We start from the raw sequence: 24,763 nt of genomic DNA on the forward strand, positions 1-24,763 counted from the left end.
GCTGGCACCAGAACTGCCCAAAGCTAAATCAGTACAAATTTCAGTCAAATGATGAAACGCCATTGAATCCAGAACCACGTTTGCTTTGCAAGGCTTTCATTCACACCTATAGCTGTAGGTCAGGTCCTACCATCTCCCTGTGCCAGCCTCTTCCCCAGTTGTCTGCTTTGTTCCTCATCCCCAGCAGCCCAACAGCCACAGACTTGATGGTGTTACTGTGGTGGATGAGGTTGCTGCATCTCAATTTACCAGTAAAGCCACTCATTGCCCATTTCTCTGTGCTTGGTTCAGACCCAAACTCATTATCTTCAGCCTCGGCTGATGTACAGAAATTAGTTATAGCCAAATTCAGTGTGTTTCTGAACACCTCTCTATGTGAGGGCCCTGGCTGAACTCACATTTTACTGCATTGGGTAATTTCATGGACCATCTATGATGACCTCAGACAGAAGGCTGGGATGAGCTGGAATGAACAAAGAAAAAAAAGGGGGTGGAGGAAAAGGGGTTTGTAAGTTTACCACAGTCTTTAAGAATGCCTGCAATAGTCAGCATTTTAGCTTCAGAACTTGAACACTGCACAAGTCACCATGCACTAATGCAAAAAAAAACCAAACCCCTGTTGTTCAACTCAAACAAAAATTTCATATCAGTTTTATAGAAAAAAAAATTGTAATCAAGTATCCATTCAGCTGTGTTATTTTATACCTGTCTATATTTGATAGTTTCAAAGCAGCTATTTAAAGTGTCTTGACCATTTAAGCAGAAAAAAAATACATAGAGAGCAGAATTCTCAATCTATTTTTCAGTCAGCCCTTTCTCTGCCATGTCCCAAATGTTCATCCAGTCCTAACAATCACAGTCCTACATTTTAGCATTACAGGAGTTAAAAACCATGCATGTCTCTTGAAATGAGTTTTAAAGTCAAGAAGATGTCAACTCAATGATCAGAGCAAAAATCAGCAATGCCCCATTAAATAGGGAACAGTTCGGAGAAATGTTTTTTTCACCAGGCTTTCTTAAAATTCTAGGAAATTGAGTATTTTTTCTGTCTTTTCAGCCTCCATCTGCTGGGTGTTCAATGCCTAAAAAAATTCTCTCCGAGAAGGAACACGAAAGCTACCCATATATACAAGCAAAGTTCAAGTCTTCCTTTCATGATGCCAAATCTGTGGCCAAAGTACTCTTAAGGACCTACCTGAAAAAAATGCTATGGAGTCTACTTCCTGATTGAATTCTCTGGCAGAAGAGAATCAAATGCTATTTTGTCACTGAATCCATGACAGTTTGTCTCTACAGCCTGTTTAGGACTACTTCCTTGGGATTCCCCTTCCTTGCATTCCCTCTTTCTTTGATCCCCTGAAACAAGGCTAATGAGACAGCAAAAAGAAATCTTACTGCTCGTCCCTCAGGAAAAAAGTGAGATGACATGTAACCAGCTTAATCATGCAGCAAAGCTGATCACGAGTACAACAAACACCTCTGAGCAAATCAAGGTCACAGCTAAAGTAGGTCAACTCCATGAGCCAAGCACCCACCCAGAGTCAGGAGCTCCCTCCACAAGCCTCATCAGCCCTGGTTCTCCCACAGGCAAGAGGCAGCCATGTCCAATGCTAGGCATGGATTTATTCTGAAAGAAATGCAATTCATAACTTTATGAATCACGAGTGTCTCGTATCTCAAAGGCGCAGTTTCGCAATGACAGAGGAAAACCGTGGCGTGGTTTCCTGAAGAAGTCATTGAAAAGATACTCACTGTCCCTATGGGTAATGACTGAACCAAAAACAGCTCCAGAAAGGAAATCATCTACTTCCCTTAGCAGCAGTATTCCATTGCTGGAGTTAAGTGTCACAGCACAAGCTGGTACAAAGCAGAAAAGGAGCAGAGTGCTGCTCATGGAGGCTCCTGACACGCTCGCACTCGGCCATGGGGAGATTTCAGCCCAGCAGCACGAGGACTCCAAGCGTCCTGGGGATGATTTCAAGATGCAGACTGATGCCTTTAGTTTTAGCTTTCATATTTTCCAGATCCTGTACTGCACTGGTATATAACTCTGAACCTCATATAAAGTGCTAGCAAGTTCTCCTCACAGTTTATTTAGACAGAACAAGCCTTCTCCAGCCCCAGAACCAAGGACACTGATGCAGCTTCAGGCCCAAAAAGTATCAACAGCAGTGAATTGAGGAGAGCAAACTGGGAGGATGGGATCTCATTACCTGAAGCTGTAATTGGACAATTAACCCCAATATGTAAATGGACCAAAACTTATAAAAGTGTGAAAACTCGTGACTCAGAGTCCATCTTCAGTGGAGCCACAGCCAGGCTCTTGTACTGCCCAAGGTGTATCCTTTGAAGGCCTCTTTAATAAATACCTACTTTATTCCTTTAACACAGCCTAACCTCTGTTCTAGGCAGCCTCTCAAGGCATCAGTTTTTGGTGAACTCCGTCACAATCAAGACCAGCAGCCATGGGCTCAGTGCTGCAAGTAACAAGCAGCTCCTACATCAGCACCTTTATTATGGAATACCCCATAGGAATCACAGGAAGATCTTTGAAGTAAAGCAGGGTAGTTTCCTTTGCCCTCAGTACTTAAGGAATACTCTGATTCAGAATACTTCCTATCTTCCCAATACATTGATACTCTTTGGTTTTAATGGCTCTCTAAGACCATTTGCAAGTACTCTGCACTCCCAGAAGACACAAAGCCCTGTGGCTTCCTCTCACATGCAGATGTATCTCACCACGCTCTGGTGCAAAGAAGGGATTTTACTCTGGTTTGTTGAGGTCACTCTTTTTCCATGGAGTCCTCAGCATGTCAACCAGCCCCCCGGCGGCCTGTGATTCACATCTGAGTTTTGGAACTCGTCCTGACACCAGCAGCTCATGTTTCGACCCTGACCACACACCCAGAGCTGCTCCTGCAGCCCCTCACAACAGGGCAGGGGGATGTCCTGCTCTGTGGAAGGCAGAGGCACAGCCCTCAGGTGCCCAAGAGACACCCTCTTCCAACAGCTGCTCCCCATCTTTCCTAAGCAAAAAGCAGCAGGCTGGAGGGAAGCAGCCCATGAATTATTTACTCAGCCACAAAAGCTACAAGATAAACAGTTTTGACAGGGAGGGGGAAAAAGTCTCCAATAAACAGAAGAAAAACTCCATGTGCAGTTTCTCAGTAGGTCAATCTGCCCAGGTACACTCCCACACCAAAAGCATCTGTTCATCAGTAGAGTCTCTGAGAAAAGGCAGAGCACATCATGGCATCACCTCATCACAGTGGTGATGGAGACACAGAACAATGCATTTTATCTTGTTTACAGAACACTGAGTCTTCCAGATCAAGAGGGGTCATGGTTCCTAGCTCTCCTTGTTTATGAGGGAAAATACCTACAATCTTTACTTCCAGCTATTTTAAAAATGGACTTCTCTGTTGTCTTCTCTCTGCCTCTGCCTCAAAACCAAGTGTCAGTGCTAACTAAAATAACTTTGTCTTGCACGAAGGAGCTCAAAACTAGACCCAGAAGACAGAAGTGTCTCAGCAGTGCTCAGTAAATGGGAAGGATCACTTCCCTCAGCCTGCTGGCAGCACAACTCCTGACGCAATCCAGGAGGCTCTTGGCCGATCTTTGCTGCAAGGGCACCCTTGCTGCCTCATGGACCATCCATATCCTTTCTGCCAAGCTCTTCTCCAGCTGTTCAGTCCCTAATCTGTACTGAGACATGGGTTTTTTCCTCTCCAGGTGTAGGACTTGGCATTTCCCTTTGCTAACTTCCTTAAGTTCTTTATAAGATTTCTGGTGACCCTTTTCTCTGGTCTGTAGAGATCCCTCTGCTTGGTAGAACACTCATGTGGTGTCTCAGACACTCCTCCCAGGTTTGTATTTGTTTGCAGCTCTAAGTATAATGTTTCAGACAGCCTGGAAGGGAAGGAAGACAGGCCAGTTCTGGAGAGAACCCCCCAAAAATTAAACAACCTCCAAAAGTCCTAACTCATGTTCTCTCAGGGAAGCAGATAAATACGTGTTTCAAGGGGGTGCAGTCACACGGGAAGGCCTTATGGATAGAAGAGTGGATCACCTTCAAAGCAGAAAAGGAAAAGTGGATCAAAACCAAAGCCAACCCATGTCACTTCCAGGAATCAAACCTGTTTAGGCCAGCTATGCTATGGATGAAGCACTTCCCTCCTTAACAGGGGGCTGGGATATACCTGTAGTGATAGAGCTCAAGGTCCAGCTTACGGCTCCACAGAACAGGCACTGGAGACATGATCAGAACCAGCATCCTGATCATCCAGCTCACCCTCAGCCACAGGAGATTCCATCTCCCCTCACATCTCAAGAGTGTCTGCCTCTCTACCTGCCTACCCACTGAATCCCAGCTGCAAGAGTGTTTCAACAAAGCTTCCTAGTTTGCAACCATTACTGAAAGCTTGATCTAGTATAAGCTCCTCGTCAGCCAAGATTAGACTCTTTGAGCACTTATTCTTTGAAGTGAGCTTATGCTGCCCTGTTTGCATATTTCATTCTGGGCAGCCTTTAAAAGGAAACATCACAAGGGAACTAATCAAGCCCTTGTGAAAAGGTGGTGATGCACACTCTTGGAAATCAGTACTAACACGCTGCTGTTACCAAAGGAATTTGGCCTGCTTCAATGATCAATCTGCCAGCACATGCACTCCTCAGGTTCCAGGAAACTGCTTCCACAGGGAAAACAGAAAGGGACCTGCCTTTCTTGGAAGGCCAGGTTTGAAGGGATTTATGAAACCTCTACACATGAAACAAACTATAGCCTCTCTACAGGCTACTGGATCCAAGAAGTACTGGTCCTCACATCACCAGATACTGGGTACAGCTCTCAGTGCTGCAGGAACTCCTAAACTCAGCACACAGAATGAAACTGAACCAGCACTTCAGTTGTCTCTACTGAGAGCAGGAACCACCAAATTCTGCCTCAGAGCTCTGCAAACTCTGCGTGCTACTCTGGGTGCCTCATGACATTTTATAGACACACTGAGATCACCACAGATATTCTAGGAAGGCATGTTCATGTTCCACCTCAAATGTCAACAGGGATGCATTAAGGAGGGTCTCACCAAAAAAGTGTTGCTGCCACGCAACATCTGTAAGCTAAAAGCTGATCTCCTACAAAGAGTAAAAAAAGTTACACTAAGAATTACACCCAGGTCTAACTGTCAATGGAAGATCACTCTCAATCAGCACACTCCTTTGGATGTCTTTGGATTTCAACAGGTCCTGCTGTTCTAAAACATCCAGACTGATTTCACTGGAAAGAGATACAGCCCTTACTCCACAGAATGGAATAAAAATCAGTCACCCTGAGAAATTCAGCTGCTTGTAGGAAAAGGAATGAGCCCAATGTCAGAAGTATTTAAACCCAAGACACCCAAGCCAACATACTTTAAAACAATGCTTCAGAAATGTTGTTCAATACAGCATCCCAGAATTTCTGTGATATAAGTTATGGAACAAAGTAAAACAAAAATAGGGTCCACTAATGTTAAATGTTGGTAAAGTTCACAAAATCTGTGTTAGGATGTGATATTTAATATGCACTTATTCTAATCCTTCAAAAGATTTTGTGTATGTGTGAGAAGAAACAAGGTATTGTATTTTCAAGACTGAGGAGAATGACAAGACTTAAAATTAAAAGACAACAGAAACTAAGTCCTTTGGGGCAGTTATTTCAATCTACTCATTTGACGTTAAAATCAATTGTTCTTTTAGTAATGACAGAGTTAAAAGAAACAAACCCAGGCACAACAAAATAAATCTACTCCCACAATTACTACAATGTAAACTTCGCCAAAATCCTGAGTTTCCAAGCCAGGTCCAGCCTCTAATGTGTGAACAACACACTGTTTCACAACCACTGAATGCAGTCCTTGCTCACCAACCCTAAGCCAGCCAAGGGATTTGAAGAGGGTGGGAGGCAGAGCAGGTTGTGTGAAAGACAGGAAAATCCATCCTACCTGTGGGTAAATCAATTATCCAACATTAATGGGCTTCAAGGAAAGGCCTAATCAAAGTTGATTTCTTTAATAGCTTATGTAGTTCCAGCATGCTTTGATCAGAAACACACACCCAAACCCACAGAAGAACAAAAACCTTCTCAGCTGAGGAGGTTCTGTGAAGTCTCCCAAGTTGTACACCTTACTTCTGATCTGTCAACAACAGAAGATGCACTGTAGAGTCAACTTCAAAGCCAAAATTTTTAGAAGATTAGAAATTTCTCTGTAAAAGGACTGCACACAACCTGGAGTGACATTTCTGGAGCAGGAGAAGCACACAAGATAACAAGTAGGTAAGCTACTTAACTCACCCCCATGTTACACAAACAGTGTGAATTTACAATCAGTGCCTGTAACTCATGGCTGGGAATGCCTCCTTTTTGCACTTGCAGTCCAAGAGATGCAGCTTTTTGTTTCAAGATTTCATCCAGCTCCTAAATATGAGCACCAGTTTACAGCAGACAGATGTTTTAGATACAGGTCTTGAAGACTTGAAATAGAACAAATAAGTTTCATACAGTTAAATGCACATCTTCTAAACTAGAGATGATGCATAAAGCCCAGCTGTACACTGTAAGTATTATTATGACTGTGATATGATCTGGGCAAATTTAATTTCCTCACTGCAGCTCAGTGAATCTCATGGATCCTCACAACCCAGCAAATATTCTTCCTGTACTTCATAATCTCAAAAATTGTCTTTCAGTGGCAGGAAAGCAAAATCTTCTCAGAAGTTCAAAGAAATGGGTCTTTTAAATGAAACAGCCAAGCAAAACACTTCCTCATTTATGTCAAAAGTAGAATTTTACCCTGTGATCAGTGACTTGGCACACCATGGAACCCCTTCCAGGGCTTCTTCCTCAAGCTTAGAACTAATGCTTGTACTTTAATACCTCTTGTAATAGGATCTCTTGACTTTAACATTTCAAGTGAGCACAAGATTTAACTCATGTCACTCTTCTCACTGCACAGCACTGTCTTAGTACCCCATTAGTTACTCCAGCTTCCAGCCACCAAGCCCTTCTGGGCTTTTGTCAGGTCCTCATTTTCTTCCCTCCTCTTACTGCGGCATTATAGGCATCCAAACCAGACAATACATTCAGGCCATGGCAGGAATAATACTGTCCAAGTTATATTTTCTCACTTGTCTTTTAAAGTTTATGCATTAGGGCAAGTTAGGCATTTTTTAGCTGAACAGATCGAACAACTACTCGCTTCTTTTGACCTCTGAAGTGCATCTATTAAGGTGAAAATCCTAGTTTTCTTTTGAGTTGAACTACCTGCTCCAAATACTTTTACAGATATTGCACAGGGCTGTTTTCCAGTCATATTATTACTAGAACAAACCCAAACACATTTGGCACATGCAAGACCTTTCATTCAGAGAGCTATTGCCAAACTGCAGCTAAATACTTTATATCTTCAGGGAACAAAGCATTGGAACAAGAGGGCAAAAATATCACCAGAAGGAGCAAAGACAGGTGGTTCTATTTATAGCTGATACTTTCATTTCCAGTTTTTGCATATTCCCTCTGGTCCTGCTGGATTTCATCTCTGGCTGGAAGAAGCCACCCCTGCTCTCAGCACTCTGCCAGCCTGACAAAGCAAAGCCAACAGGCTGTCACTTTCCCTTCCATCCTAAAGTAAGCCCTGGGAAAAGGAAGGAACTCTCACCCTGCCTGGAACCAAGCTGGGGTATTCCTCACTCTGGCTGCCTCTCTACCATTTCCTCTAGCTCACATATCCTCAACAGGTTCAATTCTCCCCTCTGGGTTCTTACAGGCTCTTTTTTGACTTCACACAAAATCAGCTGTCAAACACAAATGCATCACATCCATGTGAACATCTGTATTTCTTCCTTCAGACTATTCTAGAGGCTCAACTTAATTCCCGTTCTCCCACACTACCAGTGCTTTTTGGATAAGAGAGCATCACAGCTTTTGGTTAAGTGTACAAGGAGGAATCTGGTTAAAAAAAACAACAATTCCAGAGAATGTACAAAGATGGCATCACTACTGTATATGTTAGTTTGTGTGAAAACAGAAATTTACAACTCTAAAGTCATTGATAACTTCCAGTTTTAAGAAAACCTCTCCCCACACATGCACCTGCTGTAGCTGCAGCTACCTCCATGTGCACCTGTTGGTGGAGCAACAATAAATACTGCCATAAATAAACTCAGCAGCTTCCTCTCCTGAAATCACACTATTTTCCAGTTAAATACAAATCAAACTAGCGAAACCCTGACAGTGCAACAATTTAGCACTTGCTAAATTGTTTTATGGAAAACACGTAAAGAAACACACACACAAAAAAAGGATATACATAATTTTCAGTCTCAATCAAGGCTTCAGAGGTAACACCACCACCCATACCTGAAATGCAGTTTTTAAAGGAAGGATTTGCTGCTAAGGCTGGGGAAGGCAGCCTTTCTGAGCCATGACAGCTCACACTGGGGCATTATCCCACACTCTGCCCTTCGGACAGAGCCACACAAAGCAGTTGGAAGCGCAGCCACAGAGAACACTGAGAAGTAGGGCAAGCTCCCAAGGCCCCCAGGGCCAGCACTAATATTGACACAGCACATTAGGAGCAGAATTGCTGCAGCTGACAACTCCCTGCCCAGCCAAAGCAGTGCTTAAGACTGCTATGGAACAAGGCAAGGGATGGCAGGACAGGGAAACTATAGTGACAGCCCAAAGAAGTCCTTTAGCAGGACATTAAAGGTAAAGTTAGATGGTCACTGCACCATACCCTGAACACTTAAGTGAATGCTCTTGGCTTCTACTGCAGCACTAGCTACTTTTTATGCTTCCTTCTCTCTTCTTTGGATAAACTGGAATTTCTGTGCAATGTGATACATGTTCAAGGTGAGCCCCAAACACCCTACAGTGTGAACATCATTAAAGCCAGAACTTTGAATGCTTTTGGTTTTGAGGCTTTGTAATTACAGCATTCAAAGTAAGACTTGATGGAGCAAAAACCTGATGGGTTTTTTTTCTGATGGGAAAAACCATCAGAATATGGCTTGGAGAAAGCTGTATTTGCCTAGCTCAGGATAAGCACAAGATACTGCTGAAAACCTCACAGCAAAGTTTCACAGAACAGCGGATAGAACACCTTAGTGCCAAAGGGATGGCTTTACCTCCTTTTTTATTCTCTTGTCACTCTTCCCCCAGATTTCCCTTCCAGTACTGCAGCAGAGACTTTTATAAAGTCCCCAGAGCCTGGCTGTACAGTGTGTTAAATTCATCAGGCTGAGCAATAACTTGAGAGAAAGCAGTCTGTCTTCTGGGGGCTCATAAATCTCAGCTGCCTTGCTGAAAGGTCAGATGATACCCAGAAGCAGCTCAAAGCAAGGGGAAGAGACATAGCAGAGAAGAGGAAGGGAATAAATGTCCCATCCAACTACTGTAAGCAGTTTAAATGTCCCTGTTACAGCCTTTCTGCACTTTCAAAATATTTTCAGCACTCCCACAGGATTTGTTTTCAACACACAAATCCCTCCTTGGTTTGAGCAAGAGAAGGTGTGCTGAAACCTTTCCACTGATCCACATCTGCACTGTGACATTTTCTCTGCTCTTCTGTGAATGACAAGTTATGAATATACAGACACAGTAAAGGAGTATTTTCATCCACTCTGCAGTCACTGCTGCAGTGGGAGTACAAGCTTTATTTTCTTGAGAAAAGCCTACAGCAATAGGACAGCCCTTTAGAGAAATGGCTGATACATGATGTTCCTTTCTTGTGCCTCTCTACATTCATGCTGGTGTTGAGAACCACCAAATTTCCAAACCTGTGACATTCAGCAGCCAGAGATATAGCCGGATACAAGCCTCAGACTTGTATTTTCCAGACAGGCTTTTAAATCCATGATTTCTAATTTAAATCAACAGTCAAGTTTGAATGTGCACTTTTACATTACAACTGAAACTGAAGAAGTTTTAAAATTGCTGCTGCATTTGGAACAAAGACTCATGTTCCCAAATCATGACAGCCTTTATAAAGGCAGAGGAATGATCAGGGAACACCAGCAGTTCACTTAATGGGGTCCTTATTGCTATGCAGACATCTCAACCATTACAAAAATTTAAAATAATGGAAATGCAAGTGGAGAAGAACAGAGTGTAATAGATACACACATACAAAAAAATCAAGAGATAAAAAATCCTGCCAAGACCAAACATGGGCAACTGAGGAAGCAAACCTGTTCAGAAAAAACCCAACACAACAAACCACAGCCACCCATCCCAAAAAAGGACCCTTCATAAAACGGAAGGCTGCATGCTTGATTTCTTTTTTAATGATTTCTTGTCCTTGACTCAAAGATCCATCTACACAACAACCTCATTCCCCTCCTAATCAAGAAGGGATGCAACACAGAGCACAGGGACATCTGACTAACACTTGCAACCAGAAGTTTTTTCCAGTCCATTGTTTTAATTCCAAAAGAGAACATTCCACGACCTACGCAGTCTGATCCCAGTGGACCTAGGAAGGATCACTAGACAGTTCACATTCCTCCTCAAAAAAGCACAAGTAGGTTTAGATGATTTTATTTCTGCAAGTAGCAGACTTGTGCCAATTATTAATAATGCAGTCCCTTAGTTACCACTTACAAATGCTCATAATTATTTACAGCTCCTGAACAGAGGATGGCTTGGATATCATCCAAGAAATCCACAGCAATTAAATTTATTAGAAAATGGAAAACTTTCTACTTTCACTCAGTAGAACAACAGAGGCAATGGGTTCTGCTTAAGGAACAATGAAATAAACTGGTCCTCCTCAGCTTAGAAAACTGTCAGGACGAAAATCTACAAACCCACAAAATGTCATGGGGACATCCAACAATCCTGGCTGAAAGGCTCAAAACAGCACAGCCCTTCACATGAGGTGGAAGACTGTGGAAACTCCCTGCCAGGTAACAGGAGGCCAAGAAGCTCATGTGGTTTGCACTAAGAGGTAGTACCAGCTCATAGGAAGGGATTCTGCTGAGGGTTACCACCACATATGGCCTGTGAAGTCCCTGAGCTGAAAATAACTGTGGGCCCTAATCCTACTCTTCATCAGGAGCAACTCACAGCCCTGCTGGAGACACAAATCTACAGCCACTTTATGGGTCTTCTTTATGGCACACAATGGTCTCTCTTGCCTTCATCTGTTATCAGTAAAAGAACATTATCTGCATTTCTAGGTATTCAGAAAAACCTTCTATTTACAGGCACGATACACATGGAATACTCCTACGGGAAGTGTGAAATTCACCACACATCCTCAAAAAACCCTTCCAGGTCAACCCTGTTTTAAGTTAACTCACCTGCAATTATCACCCTACCACCCCTCAGCACCAGGTGCAACATTTGAACATTGAATCAGTAGGCATTACAAGTTGAGCAAAGCAGTTTGTAAAAGCTTAGCTTATCAGTAAAAAAACAGCCTAATACAGGAAGCCAGGTCTACGTGCTCCGTGTCTGCTTTCCTAAGTGGAATTTCAAATCCAGTTTGAACAACTGAACTCCTCTGCAGCACCCAGAAACAACAACACTGAGCAAGGATTCACATAAAAGTCAGCAGCACAAACCACCCAGGGCAAACAGCAGAATGGCAACCCCAGGCCTCACCTTGCACTTCAGTCCGTACACACTGCCCTACTCACCTCAAATCTCTCCTGCAGTACCAGATCCTTCCTATCATTAAGCAGAGCTCTCAATACTCTTTTTAAAAGAGGCCAAAGGAGTCACTAAATCAGGCAAACAGCTACTGATCATAGAATCATTAAGGTTGGAAAAGACCTCCAAGATCATCGAGCCCAACCTTTGACCTTTGATTACACACAAGGAAAAACCCAACCAGACACACACACTTAGAACAGAAAAGAATCACATATTTCAGAGGATCATGTACTAAACAATAGATACAAAGAGGTCTGGCTTTTTTTAGAGTCCTACTTTTCTGAAATGTGCACTTCAATCTCATGCACTATTGTACCCTGACTTTAATAGAGAAATACATACACTTTTTGTATGTGTGTTTTCTTCAGTCATTCATCTGGTGCTCAGCTGAAATGCTTTTTTATCTGTCAAAATCTATCTGCTTTTTTATCCCTTCAGCTCTCTTCAAAGGTTCTGTCTCCTCTTCCACATGCATTGAATTTATTTGTTGTCCCCAAAGGTACAAGCTTAAATTTATATTCTCTTATTAAATTCTGAAGTAACTGGCTAAACACAAAATATTTACCCTGAGTAACTTAACTGACAAATGTAAAGGCCCTTTCATTATCTTCATGTTAAATCACTCCATCTTTGTTTTCCTAAATATGACTATCAGCTCCTCAGGTTTCTCTCCCACTTTTGTCTCCCTCCAATATCAGTGCACAAAATTTTCACCTTATAGCAAAATCACTGGTATTAAAACTTTATATTCTTATTCCAAAATAAAGAACTGTTATATTTTGATCCATTTAATTATTAAGATTACAGACTGCAAGTGATGTTTGCTTTGCATTTTAGTTTTGCTGAACAAAACTCATGGGTATTACATGTTATTTATGCTTTAGAGAATAACAACACGAGAACCCCCTATAGTATTTTTAACCTTTTCACTTGTTTTGCTGCAAGAGTCTCTGTAGTCCCCTTCTCTCTGCTCCAAGTCTCTCTGGCCCTCCCTGTCCTCCTCAGCCTGGTAAAAGCTGTATGTCCTTGCACTTCCTTCTACTCAAACACAGAGTACAGATAAGCAGGCAAGTTTTATCTCAACACCGATACCAGATTCATTCATATCTCTTCCCTTGTACAATCATGCGTTCTGCTCTCCTCTGCTGCAACAGGAGGCAACCTCATCTACTATTTTATAGGACACAGTGATATGCTGTAATTCAGGTCAAAGTTTACTTGACAAAGATATCCTGGAAGAATTGATGTGTTGTAAGAATCCCTTACCCGCCTCCCACCTTTTCTGTTCTGAAGCTTAGTTCCTCTTGTTCCTAACTTCCAACTTTTCTAGCCTGAATTTCACTAAGGCACCTATCTGCTATTTTAAACCTCATTTCATTTTGTCCTACCAGATAACATTATCAGCTCATTGACTGAAGGATTAATCCAGTGAATTGCTTTTTCCTCCTTTAAGTAAGTTTAGTTGTGTTCCTTTCATCTGACACTCTAAATTTATGTTTGCAAAACAGTTCCTTCCTTGAACTCCTTTCAGTTTTCTATTCACACTTTATCAAGCCCGGGAAAGTATTAAAGTTATGACATAATTAACATCCTACCTAGATCAGCCTACGTTTGAGTCCAGCTTGATATCCTTGTTTACCAAGGCACAGATTCTTTTGTGCACCTCTCTAATGCTGCCCTGGGGACTGCCAGTCAATACAGTCCTTCCACCCTCAGTCACTTCCTCTTGGAAGTGTGACCTACAGAAACAGGACTGGCTGCTAGTTAGAAAGGGCAATGTATTTCTCAAGCAAGCCAAGTGGAAATTGCCAGAATCAATGCCACTGACTAATCCTTGCTCAGCTCACACACACAGTAACTATGAATCAGTTCGATAGTTTATTTAATACAGGGCTAGGTGGATTTTTACAGTGCAGCACAAGCTCCTCTTTGGGAGAGTCAGGTGACAGAATTCACACCATTTCATTAGTTGAGAAGTCGAAAATGTAACCTTTTAACCCTTTGTAACTGCAAGAGGTTTTAACCTCCTGACTCCAGCATTCATCTGGGTACTCTCATACAGCACTGGTGCTTACCTAACGCCACAGTGAACTGTTCAGAGATCCAAAATAGATTAAACCTAATCCTGTAAAGAAGTAACTTTTAAAAAAGCTACAAGTCTGAGTAGATGACAGTAAGGTGATTCAGAAGTCAAATAGATACCAACACTGTACAATGGAGGTGAGAGACTATGAGCTCACCAGTGAACTTCCCTTGCAAACACACACCTGAACGTGGGAGCACATAGGTCAGCTCTCAAAGGGAGATTACAGCACAAGTAACCCTACAAAGCCTCCAGGGCAACAGAAGCCCTGATAAGAAACACTCTGAAATATTATTTATTTTGTTTGTGAGCTGCTACTTTGGATAACTTTGCTCCTTTTCTAGAAGGCTGTTTTATCAACACCCAAGTGAAATCCATCTCCCATCCACAGCAGCACAGTCAAGAAAGAACCTGGATGAATGTTACTCAGGTCAGGTATGAGAAACATTGCTCAGTGTTGGGACGGCACATGGATCCATCACATCTAACTGCACTGAGATGACCGATGCCTACAGCCTGAGCAGTGGGAATGTGCAAACTATGAAGATAAAAGCAGAGCCCAGCAACACAAGGAGCCACCAGGAACTAAGTGACCAGCCCTTTGAAGGGTGGAAAACAAGGAAAAGCTTGCATGTGGAAATGATTGGGATGAGGACACTCCTGGAAGGATGTGTGGAAAATACAGAACTACACCGTGAGGAATGATTGAAGAGAAACTCACCCGCTGCTGCCAAACAAAGACTCGGCCAAATTCCGTCATAGGGAGGAGTTAAAGGGGATATGCTGGGCTGTATTTGGAGGTGAAAAACTGACTCTTCACTGCAACATTGCTAGAAAGGGCAATCAAAGTTAGCTGTACTTATCCCCAATGTGTCTCCTTTAAGCTAGTACCTCAAGATTCGTCCAGGTGTTGGAAGGGCAGGGAAGTTTCTTTTTCTGCTTCCTGAAAGCCTTTGAAATGCACTCGCCAGCCACTCCTCCAGGCAAACCTGAGAACCTGCACCAATATTATTCTGTGACCTGGTTGCCAACACAGCATTGCTACAAAACATCGTCACCACCACCAAACACACACGGAAGAGCAAACAAAGTGCTCACACCACTGAGACAAAGGGACAGAAAGCCACACACAGGCAGTTCTAAGGGTGAATTCTTGAGTGGCTGTGTCTGTAAATAAAGTCAGAGACCAGCAAAGCCACCAGTTACCAGGTTTTCCCAAGTCACCAAACAAAATTCAACAGAAAAATGGAAAAATAGGTTTCATTGACAAGTAACAGAAACCAGTACTTTTCCAGGTTTGTCAAGGGGCACCATCATTCCAGTGTGTTTGGGGCTACAGGAAACAGGCAAACCACAGAAATATCCTAAAACGAGAGGACGAGTCGGACGAGCGACCAAATATTTGTTTTAAAAAATAAGAAGTATGCACCTGAAATGTGTGCCAAAGAAAGTAGATTACACAAGTGTTACAGCACACCATGAATGAATCCATGGAGGTTTAAGCACTTGCCTGAGTAAATCCTGCTCTAAAAGGCACATTCATTTTGTCCAAAATGCAGCAAGAACTCTGCAACACTAATTTATGCACTTAAAGGAACTTTAAAAATCTTAAAATGTTGAATAATGATCATCAATATGCTACAACACTACCTGGGTCTCTAATGAGATACCAATAGGGGACTTTTTGCTTACTTTTTTGTTACATGGAAGATTTTTTTTTTTTAGTTCTGCTTTTTTCAAAGGTGTGCAACTATTTGGCAGTTATTAGTGTTCATATGCTCTAGGGAAAAAAAAAAAGTCAATTCACTTCAAGTAGAAGGCATGGATTCTCCTGTTATCTGCTGGGTTAAACTTTCTCTTACGTTCCATTTATATTCCAAATAAAGTTCAAAAATTTTAGCAAATCTCTTTAATAAGGACACATTGCAGTCTTAAAAAGTTTTTCATGCCACTGAACACTAGAACACTTCTCCTGAACAGCTATTTGATAAGAACATCAAGAACAAACTATGGTGCCAATATTTCTCTAAATGGAAGCCTGGGTAGGTTTTAGAAAGCTTTGCGTCTTGAAAACAGAATATTGAAACCAACTGGCAGCAAGATGAGATCTATGCCAAGTTTGAGAATCATTCTTAAACAGCAATTCAGTATGGTTTTTATTTTTTTTTTTAATAGACAGGTCCCCTCCTCAAAGGCAGCAGAGGTGTGCACAATTAATGGAGTTCAAACCATGTACTGTCTTGGAAAAAAAGGCTTCTTCCCCTCAGTCTCTTTCCTATATTCCATTTCCTCCAGACTTCCTGGCAAGTTTAACTGGAGGCATTGCTGGGGCTCTGCCAGTTTTACATAAATTATCAGTTTGACAACAACTTGGACATGTAAGTGTTCAGCTCTGGCAAAGTCAGGTGACGGTGGTGAATGAGCTCCTGAGAGATTTGTATCCAAAACACTTCTATATTTGTTCATCTGGAAACCCAGGGGCACATGGCCCAGTGAGGGGAAAGGAAAAAGAGTCAGCGGTCTGCCCGAATTACTCTTCCCCATTATAAAAGAGATATTTTTTTTAAATGGCACAATAAATACTGAAAAGCTCCACTGTATAGCTCCAGAGATGAAAGTAAAAAGTTGCCTGTTTTTCTAGGTTTCAGTGCCAAAGCCAGATTTTTTAATCAAATTTTTATGTAGATTTAAGAAAGAAATGACCCAACACAGCTTAATCCAAAAATACTTTGTCACAAAGCCTCTTCTTCCACACGAAGGTTGCAGTGTAACACATTTAAAACAGCACTCTTCACACTTCCTGCCTTCTCCCACCTCTCTTTCAGGAATACTCTCTTTGTGAGCTGCTTCCTAACCCACAAAAGCAGAAGTGTTTATGAAGCCACAAGTTGTATGGCATCAGCAATCTCAAATCCCTCTTCTGGGGCAAACACTCAGCCTTGAGACCCAGCAGACTTTCCAGGCCTGGATCTTTGCCCAAACACAAATGTCTCCAAAGAACAGAGAGACGGGATACATGGGAAATTCTCAGCCAGGAAAAGATTGGAGCACTGATGGAGGCTACACTGTCCATGGCAACCCAGTTCAATGATCATCAAAACTGCTGTCCAAACCCATCCAGCTGCCCACAAATGATGCAAAGAACTCATGTGTCATTATAAGCTGAACTGCTGGGCACCAAAACCAGGATTTTGTCCTGTCAAGGTACCAGAGCAGAGCCCTGATGACCCTGCTCTGAACAGTGGCAAGTTTCCCACATATTCCTCGAAAATCTACAAAAATCCATCAGTCAGACCAGAATTCTTGGGAGGAACACAGAGAGAAAGGACAGTCAGAAAAGTTGGACAATGGCATCAGCTGTATCCCATTGTTAAAATTTGCTCAAAAATGGTGAGCTGATAATCTCCACTAGGAATGGGAATGTGGAAACAGTTTTCACAATAGCTGACTGCAGTAATCTCCTCTGTTGGGCTTTTTTCCCCTCATCATCTTATTCTTGATAATGACAAAAGCATTGGAGTAAGACAAACAAAGAGCCACTCCAGCTAAGAAAATAAAGCAGGCATTTGCTATGGAAGAGTGTCATGGTCAAGTCAGGTAAATGAGGAATTACCTCATTCAACAAATAATGCCAAGTACAGTAATTGAGATCTCATTATTGCCAGCTGGGATACCTTAAACAGAGTGAACTAGATTCTAAAATGCTGTAATAGGGAAATACTCATCTTTCTCCAGACTGTCTCCTGGCCAGACAAGCTGACCAAGTTGCACATGTCTCAGATGGAGAAAAATGTATTTACATAAACGTCCTAAAATTTCTAGCAGAAGTGAAACAGAAAATCCCAGTACAAACCCAAACTAGCATAAACTCCTGTATCTGTCTATTTAAAACAGGAATATCCAATTGCTGGCCTTGTATTTCTAAAATACAAATAACTTCTAGCACGTCTAGAATTTGGACCCAAACTACATAGAAAGCATTTAACAACATTTTGAACAGATTGTTCTTTAATTACACCACACTTCAAGCAACTCTGTTTTATGTTACAAGTTCCTCTAAGAAGTCACTGAACCTGACTTGACAAGTTTCTAAAATAAACTACAATATTCAGAGATTGGTTTGGTCATTGTAGTGAAAACGTATTTTAAAATAAGAAACTAAAGAAGAAATTATCAAAATAAGAAGAAAACAACACTATTTGTAATAGAAACTTCCAAGCCATAGTAAATTGGGTATAGATTAATACCACAATAAAATGTTACTCTAGGGCAGCAAAGTTGCCTGATATCCTGGGGCATTATTGGATTGATAAGGAAAAAAAAGCAATTCCAGGTATCAGAGCCTTCTAAGATCACAAATATATGTAGATTTCTGAATTTAGGCCATATCCTGACGATAACACAAAAATATTCTGAAGTATGTTGAGGGCACAGTGTTGATACTGACTTTTTTCCATTAACTCATTATGAATTAACTTCATCAATAACAAACCAATTTGCAAAAGCAAATGCCAAGATTACATGAAATGCCTTGGCAACAAAGCATATTGGGAATGGGAACAGAGGAATAAATGGGCCTCCTGTTTCTTAGTCAGCAATTCTAGATCTTTAACCTGGAAACTCCAACGTGGTCAAGACAAGGTTAAAAAAACATAAACCTCCAAAACAAACATCTGATTTTTTTTTTTTTTTTTGCAATCTATTCTAGACCACAGATTTTATCCCTGAAAAATGACCAGGCATTCAAGTCTATGGGCAAAATAAATATTATTTTCCAAGGTTATGTGAAAACTAACAAGCCAGTAGCCAAAGTGCAGCAGAAAGCCCAAAACTCAAGGACATTTAAAATAAAATTATCAGAGGTCCTTGAGTGAAAGATAAAAATATCAGTAGAACTCAAACCAAAGCCAACTTGCTGCCACTTTCAACGACTACAAAGCATATACACAACATAAAGGATGAAAGGTTTGATATTTTAATAGATCATTTTGCTTCAAAATGGAACAGAAGTCCTAAATTTTGTAACACTCCAAGAAAAATCCAAAGACAACAAAGAAATCCATTCATAACAAGTTAAGGAAAAGAAAACCCAACCAAACCAGTCCAAGGAAACTATAACAGCTTTAAAGGTGGAAAAAACGTTCTCACAAAAAAAAAAAAAAAAAAAAAAAAAAAAAAAAAAAAAAAAGAAGAAGAAGAAAGAGAAGAAAGAGAGAGAGAGAACTTAATAGCTTTATTTTCTCGTGTTTTTTCTAGGAAGCAATTTTTCCTTCTCACTTCACCAGATAAATATTCTGCAGTACAGCACTATATAGCAATTTCTACCAGTCCTTTTGATTTTGTCCATTTTGGTCAGGCAAATTATAAAGGGCAAAGACACTTCAAGGAAGTTTCCATGACAAAAAGAACTTGAGATCAAAATTAAGAATAATAATAATAATTTCTGAGTTCTCTGGTAGTCTTACTTCATTCACCCTTCAAAACCTACATCAACCCCAAGTGGATAATAAAAGCTTTCGTTTTCTGAGTAGTCCTGTATCAAGAATACATCCAATCTTTAAAACACATTGATTCCATCCACTTATTTTTTAGCTGACACAGAAAGGAATTAAGGCAAAAGCCTGCAACTGAATGAGGACCTAAGAATTACCACAAAGTGCCTTCCTAGGAAAGTGATTTCAGAGACATGGTGCCAAAAGATGCTGCCTAGGAATCACCACACACCCTTCCCAGTGCTACAGCAACTGCCCATGGGAAGATGGATTTCCATCCCAGCCATACAGGGAACAAGTGCTAAGGATTTAGCAATGTATCTGCTGCCCTTCCCAGGTGCCACTAAACTGTTCTGTACCTGCACCAACACCTGCATGGAAAGCCCAGCCAAAACCACCCCAGAAACTACAGCCACCTGCCTCAGCTGTTTGGACTCATGAATGGGCCCCTTTAAATCAGCAGAGAACGTCAACACCTCGGGCCCCAGGAAACGTGGCTTGTTAGTTCTCCTCTCCAAAGTGCTGCCAGGGAGATCTCCTGCTCTCTGAGCAGCCTACTGGCACCATTCCTGCACAAGGCCAACCTAGTAAACTCCAGCACAGCTCCAGCACAGGGCCACAAGCTGCTCTGACATCAGCAGCTGACCCAGAAGTGCATCTGACACAGCAGACATTGAATAACAGCTTCTCAAATGGCAGCAGACTGAAAAGGTTACAAATTCTCAATGTGCTGCCTAAGAAATACCTTTTTGCAGCTGCAAAGGAGAAAGTGTGACCTGAACAGAGAGAGAAGAAAGATGAATCTTTGCAGGCGTGGGTCCTCAAACAATCCTGTACTTTACACATGAAGAACCCATTATCAGCCAGTTCTTGAATCAAATTAAACTACAAACCAGGAACTTGAGCATCAGCTAAAATAAATTTGAAATAATACCAAACACAACAGAAACTATCAATCTTCTTTGGGGCAAAGACTGAAATGTCACACTATTTTTTTTAGGTAATGAATATTCCAGACTAACAAAGCCTGAAGATGCTGTTTTGATCTGCGTTCTTCTGCAGAACGGATTAAAAAAGAAATTACATTTCTCAACATCTGGTGAAAGATCAGGTTTCCAAGGAGATGAAGTCTGGGCCTTAGATAAGTAGCCTTACTGCATTTTTCCAACAAATTGAGGTAAAAAGGCAGGTGCAATATGCAGTTAATGCCACGATATCCACTCCATTCAATGTGCAGCTCAATCAATCAGACATCACAGGTTAAGCGACAAAGTTCAGAGTCCTTAAATACAAATAAAACCAATTGGATAATCATAGCTGAGATTTCTTCCTCACTCACACACAAAAAATTGGTCAAAACTTAAATAGGCTTTCTAAATAACTCAATACACCAACTTTTAGGGAGAGAAGCTTCTGATTTTTTTTAAGTGCATCATTTTTCTGCTTCAGTGTCTTGAGTTTCAACTGTGTAACACCTGAGAATTAGTCTGGATTTGATCTGACTAAAGCTGGAATGTATTTCCTATTGCAGTGCAAGACCACCACATCCATATAGATATATACACACACCCCACAGACAGAGCACTCCTTTGCTTTGCTTCATCCATCATCAATCTACTGCCCAAAATCTATCTACAGCAGTTCTTAGAGACACTGGAAGACCCACAATGAAAGCTCTTTCACCAGGTTTGAAAATGCCATCAACCACTACATTTGCATCTTCGAGCACTCCCAAAACACAGACCATAATTTCTGTGGGTTGATCAAGCAGAACTTCTAATAACCACATTTCAAAAGTTGGTAACTAAGTTCCAGTCAGCATCATCCAGGCAGCTACAGCATTTATCAAAACCAATTATTTCAGGCTGAAGCTCTCAAAATATGATGACAGCCAAAAATTAAAGTTTCAAAACATGTTTAATGTATCAAAGTAAATAGAGAAAGCTTAAATATTGCATTCTGTAAACTTGGTGAGAACCAAAAAGCTACACAAGATTAAAAATATGTATTTATTTTGGGCTTCTCTTTACAGTCACTTGCATATGAAATGCCTTTATATAGCTTTTATTGAAGACAACTAACTTCAGAGAAGTTACAGAGAAGTGTTCCTAACACTTGGGGACACAGGCAGCTGACTTTTACTACTTTTCTGTTCTTTTTAAGAAACAGAACTATGGACAAAACTGATGGTTTTGAAGGTAAGAATGAAAAGCATGCAGGTTACAGAACGGAAACAAAAAGTCACTACAGGATGCACCAAATTTACTTTGTTTCACTTTACAATAATGTATTCCTTCAGGTTTTCCCATAGCTCCTGTCAAAGTATAACAACACAGGCAATGGGGCCCATGCTGAAAACAGCTTAAAAATATTATATTTGAGCACGAAAACAGCACTTTTGTACTCATATAAACAAATGAGCTGCATGTCTCCTATATTTCCAATATCCTTGATATCAAGGAAACGTGGAAAACCGTGGAAAACCTGCCTTCCTCACCTGCAGCTCTCACAGGTCTCAGCTTTGCCATCAGTCCTGCACAGCATCAAAGAACTGTGGGCAACTCTAAGCTCCACCAAACAAATCCAAAGAATTCTCTCTCTCCTTACTCCTGGCGGCCCAAAAGAATCCTTGAAAGCAGGTATTTGAAGAGAGAAACAAATCTCCTTTAAAGTCCCCCTAACACATCCCCAGCCAAGGGTCCCCAAACACAGCAGGTCTCTCGGGAGCAGGTGGTGACAGGGATGTGGCAGCAGGCCCTAATTCCAGCTCTGCCTTTGTGGAATCTCAGCTCCAGCCACCCAAACCAAGCAGCTTCCTTCACACTCTCTGTGGTGCTTGTCTCTTGTCTACTCTCCCAAGAAGCTTCTTTTGCAGAGCTGGATCCTTCACAGCCCAACTCACCACAGGTGCCGCCCAAAGTGACAATGGAAATGCACAGTGTGGAAGAGAATATGGGATAAAACAGCACAAAACCCCATTGAAATGCTGTGGCTGTAGATTATTTTACACACTCAACTTCTACAAGCAGGGATAAAACCCCACGAATGGTCATGAGAAGCACAAACCCACAGAAGTCAGGAGGAGCAAAGCCTTTCTCCTTAATAAGCAGCTGTGGTTTAGTGTAACCAGAGAGAGGTCTGTAGTTCCTGATGCTTCAAAGAGCTATTTACATTTGCATATTCCTGGAGGATACAAAACATACATTCTGAAGAGGGCAGCGTTTAACCTCAGCCTTCTGCAAGACCTTTTACAGAGACAGTTAGACAGAATTAATACTTAATTGGAGCAAACACTCCTTCTTCTCTCCCTTACAGACTTAGCTGCAGCCTGTGCATTATCAGTCACTCACATTTAAAAAGCCCTTCTGATAAAAGAAAAGATAAATAGGCAGGACAGATACTTTTAATACGAGCATGTTTAAAAAAATGAATTAAAAAAAAGCAGTATTTTGAATATTGAGGTTCCGAATTAAAAAAAAAAAAAAAAATCTGTTTAAAGACCGAATTTTGAAAAGAGATTAGATCACGCTCTGCAGCTGACCTTTCCTACCTCACACACTAAGGAAATACTTTAAAATTCCAGCAGGCATATTTGCTTCCAAGGCAAGAAAACACACCCACTTGTTCCTTCACCGTTGTTTTTCAAGTCGGAAAATCTTCCCCAAACTGTTATAACCGAGGCACGGGAGTAACAGAAACCTCGGCGACTCCAAACGCCAAGCGATTCCCTTGCCTCCCCAAGCGCAAAATCCCGATCCCGAGGAGCCACCTTGGTGTTCCCGGTGTGTTCCGTTCCCTGCCGGGGGAACACCTCCCTTCCCCTGGCGACAGGCGAGGCGCACACAGGTGTCCGGCAGGGACCGGGGGGATCCCCAGGGAATCACTCCGGGCAGGTGCCGGGATGTTCCGTGCCAGGAGCCCCGGACACGGGGCTGGCACCTGCCGGGGGTGGGACCGGCCCCGCGCCGCACAGCCCGGGAATTCCCGAGCACCGCCATCCTGCTGGGCTTTCTCACGGGGCCTTCCCGATCCCGGAGTGCCCGCCGGAGACCCCGGGCCCCCCCTGCTCGGGCCGGGCCGGGGAAGGGGCACCGGCCCCTCTGGAGCCGCCCCGGCCCCGGGGAGGGGGCACAGCCCGCCACGCCCCCCCCACCCCGAGCCCCGCCACCGCCCCTGCCCTCCCCGGGACCCCGGCCCGGCTCTGCCCGCGGCTCCGGGCCCGCCCGCCAGCCCCGTTCCCCCGGCGCTGCCACACCGCCGGGCCAGCCCGCCCCGGGGCCGCTCCGTAACGGGGCCCCCGCCGCGGTCCCGGCTCCCGGAGACACAGCCCAGCACCGCCGCCGGGGGGTCCCGCGGCCGCCATCTCCCCGTCCGGCCCCCCCCCCGCCGCCCCCCGGCCCCTCCCGGGGCTCCCGCGGCTCCCGGGGGCGGCGGCTCCAGAGGGGCCGCGCTCCCCCCCGGCCCCCCCCGCCCCTCGGCGCCCCCCGCCCGCCGGCCCTGGCGCTCACCGCCGCTCCGCGCGCCCCTCGCCGCGCCGCGCCCGGCCGAAGGGAGGGAGGGCGGGCGGGGGTCGCGGCCCCCCGGCAGCGCCGCACGCCCGGCGCAGGCAGCCCCCGTCCCTGACCTACTTTCCGCCTGGCTTGCCACCCGACGGCGCACCACTAACCTACTTTCCAGCCAATGGCACCCTCCCCCGGCCCCGCACCGGACGCGCCCGCCCGCCAACGGGAGAGCGGCTCCCAACCCGCCTCGCCCAATGGGCGGCCGCCGAGCGGGCAACGCCCGCCCCCACGAGCGCCGGCAAATCCCCGGGCGGCCCCGCGGCGCCGGCCAATCGGGAGCGCAGCTGCGGGTCCTGGTCCCGCCCCCCCGCGGAGGGCGGGGCCGAGGGGGGCGCCGTCGGGACCCGGATGTGGCGGTGGCGGCGGTGGCGGCGGCGGCGGCGGCGGCGGCGGGGTCGGGAGGGCTCGGGGTGGGTGTGCCCGGGGCGGCGGGGAGGGCGCGGCCTCACCCGCGCTTCTTGCCCCGGCGGCGCCGCCCGCGGTCCCGCCCGCTCCCCGCCCCGCCGCTGGGGCTCGCCCGAACCTCTGCGTCACCGTCGCGTCATCGCCGCGTGACGTCAGCCGCGGCCGTGACGTCACGCGCCGAGGTGTGAAAGTCATGGCCGCGCCGCCGCCCTGCCCGGGCCTCGTCTCCTTCCTTCCCGCGGCGGCGAGGCCGCGGCCGGGCCCTGGACACCGCCCTGGTGCCTCGGGTCACACCGGTGCCGCGGTGTGACCGCCCATCTGCCTTTGGGTCAGCCCCGGCCCTTTGCCCTGACCCGCCCTGCCCGGGGGGCACCGCCGTGTCCTTTCGCCCGCCGCCGGGCCCCGGTGCTGCGGAGCCCCACCAGTGCCTGCAGGGGAGGCGGGGCCCTGCCGGGGAGTCCCCGGCGTGTCACACACCGCACCTCTGAGCCCTCTGAGCCCTCAGCGCGGCTGGGAGGGCCGTGTG

General features: G+C 44.2%; 1 protein-coding gene across 7 annotated transcripts in view; it reads right to left on the reverse strand.

Annotated features, from left to right (window-relative positions):
• BMAL1 (basic helix-loop-helix ARNT like 1) overlaps window positions 1–23,990 on the reverse strand; it is a 47,962-nt gene extending 23,972 nt beyond the window's left edge. For 4 of the 7 annotated variants that reach the window (XM_083864429.1, XM_083864428.1, XM_083864427.1 and 1 more), the window contains exon 1: window positions 23,937–23,990. The gene's annotated coding sequence lies outside the window, so the exon portion shown is untranslated. The other 3 variants (XM_083864425.1, XM_083864424.1, XM_083864426.1) reach the window with 3 other exon arrangements.
• Between the last annotated feature and the right edge of the window lie 773 nt (window positions 23,991–24,763).

This window comes from Zosterops lateralis (assembly GCF_965231275.1).
Source record: "Zosterops lateralis genome assembly, chromosome: 6".
Classification (NCBI taxonomy): Eukaryota; Metazoa; Chordata; class Aves; order Passeriformes; family Zosteropidae; genus Zosterops; species Zosterops lateralis.